This window comes from Triticum urartu, chromosome 7, assembly GCF_003073215.2.
Source record: "Triticum urartu cultivar G1812 chromosome 7, Tu2.1, whole genome shotgun sequence".
Taxonomy (NCBI): Eukaryota; Viridiplantae; Streptophyta; class Magnoliopsida; order Poales; family Poaceae; genus Triticum; species Triticum urartu.
Window position 1 is genome coordinate 3,934,626 of NC_053028.1, and position 9,277 is coordinate 3,943,902.

At 44.7% G+C, this 9,277-nt stretch overlaps 1 pseudogene; it reads left to right on the forward strand.

Moving 5' to 3' along the window:
- LOC125525421 lies at nt 1–1,192 on the forward strand (annotated as a pseudogene).
- Nucleotides 1,193–9,277: the final 8,085 nt, after the last annotated feature.

Sequence of the window (9,277 nt, forward strand, 5' to 3'; positions counted from 1 at the left end):
ATGAGAGACCACAACCGCGGCAGCAGCAGCAGCATCCCCGATCAGATCCGGCGCTCAGCGCTGCCGCCGCCCTTTTCTCTTGTCCACGAGGCCGGCACATCAAGATCGAGCAGAGCAGGCGGCGGCGCTCCCAGGTCCGCGCCGTGATGGCTCTAGCTCGTCGTCGCGGCCGATGGGCACGTGCTCGTCGTCCAGAAGCACGGCTCTGAGCTGGCCGCGACATAGGGCTCCCGGAGCTCGCGTGACCGTGCTCGAGGTGGAGACGGCCAACGGGTTGACGGCGCGACCAAGACGAGGAGGATGATGATAGGAGCACCCTCGCCGGCATGCTCCGTCCGGAGGACGCAGTGGTGGAGCGCGCGCTCGGGGACGCGCCCTACACGGAGCTCACCCGCCTCGCCGCGGACTACCTCCGCAGCACACACAACGCGTCGCTGCACTGCCTCTTCCTCGGTCGGGCGCCGCGTCGTGCACGGGTGCTCTAGGGTGCATCACGGATGTTCTCGCGCTGATCCCTCTCGCCATGCCGCACTGTAACTGCGCGTTTGACGCCTTCCTCCTGTTCGACAAAATACCCAACCCGTTCCTGCCCCCCGAAGCCAGCTTCCAGGGCATGCATCGGAGCTTTGCTTGCCTCAAAACCCATCTCGACCTCCGCCTCCTCAAGGCCCAACGGAAGAACCGGCTGTTGCGGTGCGTGACGCGCGGGTCTGGCATCCGCTTCATCGCCTGCACGACGGGAGCTGCGATCGCTGGTCTCGTCATCGCCACCCATGCCATGACCGCATTGTTGGCAGCGGCTCCTGCCTGTGCAGCGTCGCGTGGTTCTTGCTGCTCAACCCCCACTTGGATGAAACGCCTGCGGCAACACGTGGACCGGCTTGACACCGCGGCCAGGGGCGCCTATGTGCTCAACAATGACGTGGACACCATTGAACGGCTGGGGCTCCACGCCACTGTCAAGGGTGACAAGATCTTGGTAAGGCTAGGGCTTGAGCGCGGGAGGGGGCAGCACCACTCCATCGAAGAGGTGGTGCGGCAGCTCCGGAAGAACCATCCTAGCCTGCTATGCCAGCTCGCTGACCTCGAGGAGCACATATGTCTCTACTTTGCAGCCGTTAACCATGCAAGGCTGTTCTATGTACACCACCTCAATGCCCAGTCTGATCCGAACACTGAGTTGCCTCTCTAGTGATTTACTGATTTATTAGTCAACAACAGTTCATGATTCAAGGTGACCCCCTTGTAAGGCGCCAAGTGAATGAATCTGCAGCAACTCTGTTGCAAGTTTTTTTTGTTTCGAGCAAGGTATTATGCATTCATTGTCTGTTGCTTGAAATAATTTGTTAATAAATTTAGGAAGCAGCTAAAGCTCTTGCCTTTGTGCTGTGTCTACGGCATTACTGATTAAGTGTGTTTTCCTTGCTCAGGGTTGCCGGTGCAGGTACTAAAGTGCATACCAACGAGGAGGTCGCGATTAAGCTTGTGAGTTTATAATCAGTGGCAGTATTGCTTTTACTGCCAGTATTTTCCTCTTTGATATGGGTGCAAGTATTTCTATTTGGTATTTAACTTGATAATTGCCGATTTCTGAAGAAAAAAATGGGCCAAAGATTAGTCTGGCAATCTTTATATATCACTCTTGTGGGAAGTACAATAACGAAAGTATATTCTTCAGGCTTATGTTTCCCAAACTTCTTTACTGATCACTTCAATCTGCTGAAAAATATTTTCTGCCAAGGATTAATGGTAGCTTTTATATGCACTGAGCTTTGTAAGGTCTCCTGCATTTGCAATCTTGCATTAGTTCATTTTAGTTCCCAAGAATTAAACGTCAGAGAGAGTACATAAAAGAGAGGATAGGAGAAGTCAATAAGGCAGAAGAACTGATAAGGCCTTGTGCTTTTGCTCTGTCCAGGAAAATGTGAAGGCGAAGCATCCTCAGTTTCTATATGAGTCAAAGTTGTACATGGTACTGCAGGGCAGAAGTAATACCCGTCCATTTGCTTTCCTTGGACAATAAATTTAAGATATTTTTTGCTGTTATGATGATGGCCTACATTTTTTTATTGTGCACCTGGGATTTCAAATGTCAAGTGGTTTGGTGTTGAGGGTGGCTACAATGTTCTTGTTACTTTGATGGGATCTAGCAGGGTTGAATTGTGGCGGCTGGCTCGCTGGACAAGCGGACGCCACTCTCCTCCTCGTCTTCGACGGCATGAAGAATATTGATGTTGAGATGGACGCACGCTTCAGGAGCAGCAGAGGTCCTATATAGTTTTTTGTTAAATCCATTTTCCTTTTTTTACTTGTGTTTGCACCTCTCTTAACCTAACAAACATTTGGCACCTTTGAAAACCTGTTAGAAACATACGAACGAATAACATGTCGGATTTCATTGTCAGCAAACACATGACCATGTTGTTTATTTCAGGTATGTGAACCCTCACTGGGAAAATTCCTCTTCTATCGGAGTTGACCTGTTTCAGACAAAACCTTCCTGTGTAGATGGGAAAGTGATTCAAAATTCTGCTAGGACTCCATTAGTACAGGTAAAGGGCTTGTTAATATGCCATGCTAATGCAATTTGACATATGACATACTGACCGGCCATTATTTCAATTGTTCGTCTTTAGCTGCTCAATTGGTCTGATGAAGAGAGATCTTATAGGTTCTGCGTGAGGGTGAAGGACAATTCCATTCTATGAAGTGGAAGATTTGTCCTGATCGTCTAAATTTCAGTAGTTATTTTTCTTCCTTGAGTGACCTTGCTTTTGTATTTTAACCACACAATGAGCTCTAGAGTAACTGAGTATTTAAGAAGTAGGTGATGCTTTAACTTACTATTCATGATCAAATTGATGGTACAGGTACACACATTTTTTGTGGTGCTATATTTCTATTCTGTAGGTGAGAGGATCTCATGTTGGTTCATATCTACCATGTTTTGGTGTTTGGCATCGTACACAAAGGTACCGAAAGAGAAGGAATAATGATTCTAATATAGTGAAGCATGTGGATGTTGATGCTCCAACTCTAAAGTAGCCCAACTTCTTCCTCATTAGTGTCAAAAAACGTCTTACATTATGGGACGGAGGGAATACAAGGTAGGCTATTTGGTATCTATCTCAAATACAGTGTAAAGATCCTTTCATAAAACTGCTAACAATTTATTATGATATCTAAATGCTACAAGTATGCATTATAATTGGTTCCACTTGGCCTTTCCAGAATTATTTTTCATACTCTTTATGTGATAACACACCATCTTTCACCTCATAATCTCACTTTAACAGAGGATGCCTTGGACAACTGTGCATGCAGTACCTAACCTTCAAATTTAATCCTTTATGTTGAAGCAATAATTATTGGACTAACAACATTATAAAGAAGACAAATCTCTTTCAGCTGTTAAAGATCTCTTCTCATTAATCATCTTTGGTGAATTAACTAGAATTTTCATTTAGTAAAATCAGAACTCACCTTTCCTTTATGTGTAAGAAGAAGCAAGATGAATTGCTTTTAGAAGATATCTGGACTCTCTTTAAGAGCTGGAAGATTAGAAGAGGCATGTGAATTGTGTCGATCTGCTGGACAGGTTGGTCAGCTTGTATATATGCCTATGTAATTCTTATGATGTATCACCTCTACATGATGCTAATGCCTCAGAGTATGTTCAGGCATGAAGAGCTGCCACCCTTTGCCCCTTTGGTGGCATAGATCTGTTTCCTTCCCTGGAGGCCATGCTCAAGAATGGAAATGCTAGAACACTACAAGCAAGCTCCAGGGCTGAGTCGTCTGATTCTGTCTTTTTTCTTTGATTTCTTTCCGGTTCTCAGCTGAATCTACTACTGCTACGCGTGCTTATCAATGCACACTCTTGCTCTTTACAACCAACATGAAGCTATCGCTCTTTTCAATTGCTTGTCTTCTCGCTGAAAAAAGATGTCATACAGGGACGTTAACTAATACCAACATGAAGCTATCGCTCTTTTCAATTGCTTGTCTTCTCGCTGAAAAAAGATGTCATACAGGGACGTTAACTAATACCAACATGAAGCTATCGCTCTTTTCAATTGCTTGTCTTCTCGCTGAAAAAAGATGTCATACAGGGACGTTAACTAATACCAACATGAAGCTATCGCTCTTTTCAATTGCTTGTCTTCTCGCTGAAAAAAGATGTCATACAGGGACGTTAACTAATACCAACATGAAGCTATCGCTCTTTTCAATTGCTTGTCTTCTCGCTGAAAAAAGATGTCATACAGGGACGTTAACTAATACCAACATGAAGCTATCGCTCTTTTCAATTGCTTGTCTTCTCGCTGAAAAAAGATGTCATACAGGGACGTTAACTAATACCAACATGAAGCTATCGCTCTTTTCAATTGCTTGTCTTCTCGCTGAAAAAAGATGTCATACAGGGACGTTAACTAATACCAACATGAAGCTATCGCTCTTTTCAATTGCTTGTCTTCTCGCTGAAAAAAGATGTCATACAGGGACGTTAACTAATACCAACATGAAGCTATCGCTCTTGATTAGTGCGCACATTTCCGCCTCAAGAGGTGCCACCAGGTGGCGCCCCAGCCACTAGTATATGTAAATCATGGTGCAATCGCCATGATAACACAGAAAATATTTCTACAAGAAGCTGAACACCTCTTAATGTAGCATATGGCAAAGTTGCTTCAGGTAAACTGATGCTCAGAACAATCATAAAAGAACATGGAGGGCATGATAATAGTAAACATTGTTACATCCTTGTACTAACCTGATCTCACAGACTAAAGGAAAGATTTGAATGCCACTCCCACTCCCACTTTACCTTTTACCATTGCACTAAAACATCAAAGAGGTAATTAGGACATGAATTTATAAGTATGCGTATCACTAAGCCACACTCAAGCACACATTGTAACTTCTCAAAACTGAATTACAAAAAGGAAGCAAATTAGAAGGGGTAGATGTACGGAAGTCTGCCTTCTTTGATTCAAGCCATCCGTGAAAATTGGCCAATATACATGTCAGTCATTATACCATATACTGAGAGAGAGAAGCTCATGAGATAGGGGCCATCAGCAGCCACCGCAGTGATAGGGAGAAGCCGGTGCGCCATGGGAGAAGAAGCAGCAGCCAACGCATGGTCAGGGGGAGAGAGGGCCGGGAATTGCAAGAGAGATAAATTAGCAGCGGGAGCTCCACTTTTTAGTACATATGCCAGGGAGAGAAAGATAGCAATAGATTAGTACCTCTGCGTGCAAGAGGAACGACTGTTCGCTGGTGACCACGGACACTGCAAGCCTGCAGGGCCTCTCGCCCGCTCGAGAGAGAAAGATCGCAAAACAAATTGAGAGGAAGCAAGAAGGGGAGTAGAGCCAGATCGCGAGACACACCACAGATTTTGTTTGAGAAACAGCCATCGGCACCGCAGGGACTCGCTTTGCTCTTCCCCATCCCCTTCTCTCTTTTTTCCACGACCCCGAATGAGGCCGGCCACCACTGGTTTCCTTCCGCACCGCCAATCGCCTGGATGCGCCCAGGCACGTGGCGGGACTGGCTTGTCTACCGTCACCATCCATGGCGTTGCTGCCGCGGGATGGGCACGGTGGATGGCAGCAACATGACACCCTGAACCAGAAGTGCGCATGAGGTGCAGAGAGGCAGAGACGCGAGGGGTGCGGCCGGCGCGCACCGGAAACCTAGGCATTGGCAGCAACACGCCACAGCCGTCGACCGGCCGACATCAAGCGCCAAGGAGAGGTCATCGTCGACGTATAGCACCTCGACGCGCAGAGTTGCAGGGACAGCGCCGTGAAGATGGCCATGGCGGCAGGGTTCCAGGACGGGGGCTCCGGCGGCGCGGTGTTAGGATGGGGCGGTACGGGCCGGCCCGAAGTGTCGAAGCGAGCCCTTCCCTTTTATAGAAACGTTCGGCGGTGGAAGGGCGGCGCAACAGCGGCTTGGGATTGACCTGGAGACTTAGAGAATCAAGAAGAGAAACGTGGACCAAAGAGCACGACCGCTTGACTGTACGCACGCGAGATAAAACAAAAAATAAAAGCGATGAAGCGGTCGGTAGGAAAATCGCCAAACGCATCCAGAAGCCTACCCCGTCATGCCCCCCCAGTAATTAACGTGTCATGTCCCCATTGGCTAGGTTTTTCACTGATAACAAAAAGTCAAAAAAAGGAGGTAAACCAAACGTGGCTAGGTTTAGTATATGTATAATGTATCTAACATTAAAATGTGTGTAGATACATCCATAATTAGAGAAATATAAGACAAGTAATTGGCGACAGAGGGAGTGTGATTTATATAATAAATTTATATATTATTAGTTAAAATATGACCCATAATACGAGAAGGACTAATAAATTAGGACGGAGGTAATACAAGGCAAACCTATATGGTCTTGGCACCAGCAATGCGCCCATGTATCCAAATTATCATTCCTAGAAGAGGGCAGCTTCTAACAAAAGTTGCTGATATTATAGATCCAATCAACAATTGCTGGGATGAAGATTTGGTAAGACAAACGTTGTGGCTAATTGATGTCCAGAGGGTACTTACGATCCCCCTCCCCACGTATAACATGTCAGATTTCATAGCTTGGAGTTTTACAAAGAATGGATTGTTCACGGTTCGTTCTGCTTATCTGGAGGAATAAAAAACGCAACATGGGAGGAAATTGCAACAATCAGATGGCATGGGAGGAACAAGTGTCAATACTATTTGGAGCAAGATTTGGAAATTATCTTGTCCAGCAAAAGTGAAGATCTTTATTTGGCGTACCTTACATGGAACCCTCCCATGTCGTGTTACACTTGCTAATAGACATATGAAAGTTTTGCCCACTTGCCCATCATGTTCGAACGGGCATGAAAATACTAAACACTTATTATTTTTGTGTCAAAAGGCAAAAGAGGTGTGGGAGAAACTGGGATTGCACGAAGCCATTAAAAAAGCTTGCGCGGTCAATCGTGCGGGAGAGGCAGTACTTGAATTTCTACTTCTTATGCCAGAACATGAGCTATCTACAGTGGGCATACAGAATGTTTTGCGAATTGATCGCTATAACAACCTGGTATTTATGGTGGGAAAGACGTTCGCTAGTCCATCATGGGAAGACCCAAGATGCATACCAAATTTCGATGGGAGTCCGTGCTATAAAAACAAACTATGTTATTGCCCAATCCTCCAAGGCAACAAATAGAATAGAAGGATGGACGAGACCCCCTCTAGGTTTTGTGAAATTAAATGTCGATGCTTCTTTCGATCAAGACATGCTTAGAGGCACAGCGGGAGCTGTAACTAGAGATGATAAAGGAAGATTTATTGTTGGAGGAAATTGGAAGATGGATTGGTGTGCAGATGTCTTAACAGCGGAAGCCATGGCACTAGGTTTTGGCTTATTACTTGCACAAAAGGCAAGAAGCAACCGACTTGTTGTTAACTCCGACAATATGAAAGTAATTGACACGATGAAGAATGGAGGACATACAGCGGGAGCGGCGGCAGCTGAGTTTGATGATTGTTATTTTATAGCTTGTGATTTTCCGTTAGTTAGATCTGAACATTGTAATAGGAAGGCAAATAAAGTAGCTCATGAAATTGCTAGAGTAGCTAAATTTTCTGAGACAAGGGATTGGTTTGAGGAACCTTTGAATGATATTGTAAATTTTCTTATAGACGATATAACCATTATTACTAATAAATAAAGAGGATGTTTTGCTTTAAAAATAAGTGCCACACTATATGTACACCACTTGCCGCAACTTGGGAGTTTTTTTTCTTCATAAATTCGTTTATTCAAAACATTTTATCTCTTAAACCATGTATCCAAATCTCGATCCGTTTTCACCGTTGGATTCCTCACGTCGAGATCTTCAAACTAGATCCGTGTTGATAGGTTTTGAAGAACCTTTTTAATAAAAACTAGATAAAAACCCGGATCCGGAGCTTGTTATTTCCCTTTATGAGAGGCACGACCATGCTCTCGCAGAAGCAAATCCGTGTCTACATGAGAAGTAAATGCGTGCCTCTCGCAGAAGGAAAAACACACATTTTTCCTTTTCCAAGAGGCACGGTCATGCCTCTCGCAGAAGCATATCAGTGCCTCTATGAGAATTAAATCCATGCATCTCGTGGAAAAAAAAAGAAAACACATTTTTTCCTTTTTCAAGAGGCATGACCGTGCCTCCACTAGAAGTAAATCTGCACCATTCATGGAAAGAAAAAAGCCTTTTTTTTCTTTTGCGAGAGGCTCGGTCGGGCCTCTTGCGTAAGCGAATTCGTGCCTTCATGAGAAGTAAATCCGTGCCTCTCGCGGAAGAAAGAAAAAAGATCATGTGTTTTCCCCCTTTTTCGAGAGGCATGACTGTGCTTCTCGCGGTAGCAAATCCGTGCCTTCAAAAGAAATAAATCTGTGCCTCTTATGCAAGGAAAAAAACATATGTTTATTCCTTTTAGAAGAAGCACGGTCCTGACTCTCGCGTAAGCAAATCTGTAGCTCCACGAGAAGTAAATCTGTGCCTCTGGTGGAACGGGATAAAACACATTTTTTCATGACAATTTTTTTATTTTGATTTTTTTCCAAAACCTAAGAAAAAGGGGAACCAAAAAGCCAAAAAAACCGAAAAACTCATCTAATAGCCGAAAACACGTACAAAGATATAAAGAAAAAACAAAATTCAGACGGAGCGTCCAGAGCACGACAAGTGACGGCGGCTGTGAGCGTGCCAAGTGGCGTGCTCCCAACCCACCTCAAGTGACCCTTGCGTGGGCTCCTGAAGATGCACTTCTTGATTATTTGCTCTTTTAAATGTCAGTCGACTAAGGCCTAGACAATCTCTTCCCATGGCATAGGCATACATGGATTGGACCTGAATAAATTAAAATTATGGAAGTCCATTGTGTTGTGCCCCACGGTAATACTCTTACTTGTCAAAACTGTACTACCTTCGATCCAAATTAAGTATCGTAGTTTTGCACTATGGTTAGTTCAAAACTGCGACCTTTATTATGGATTGGAGGGAGTACTTTTTTTTGGATATTCACGGACTATTACCACATAGTAGTAGCTTACGATGCTATATGCTGCCCTGCTGCATATTAGTTGTTACTAGATAGGAAGTGCGGCTTGCCGCACCCCACCCGGTCCAGTTTCATCCAACCCGGTAGTATACACATGATGCAAAGGTAGAGTAACAACAAACACATACAAGGAATTATTGAGACCATTGACTCAACATTAGGATTTCTCAAAGAAACATGA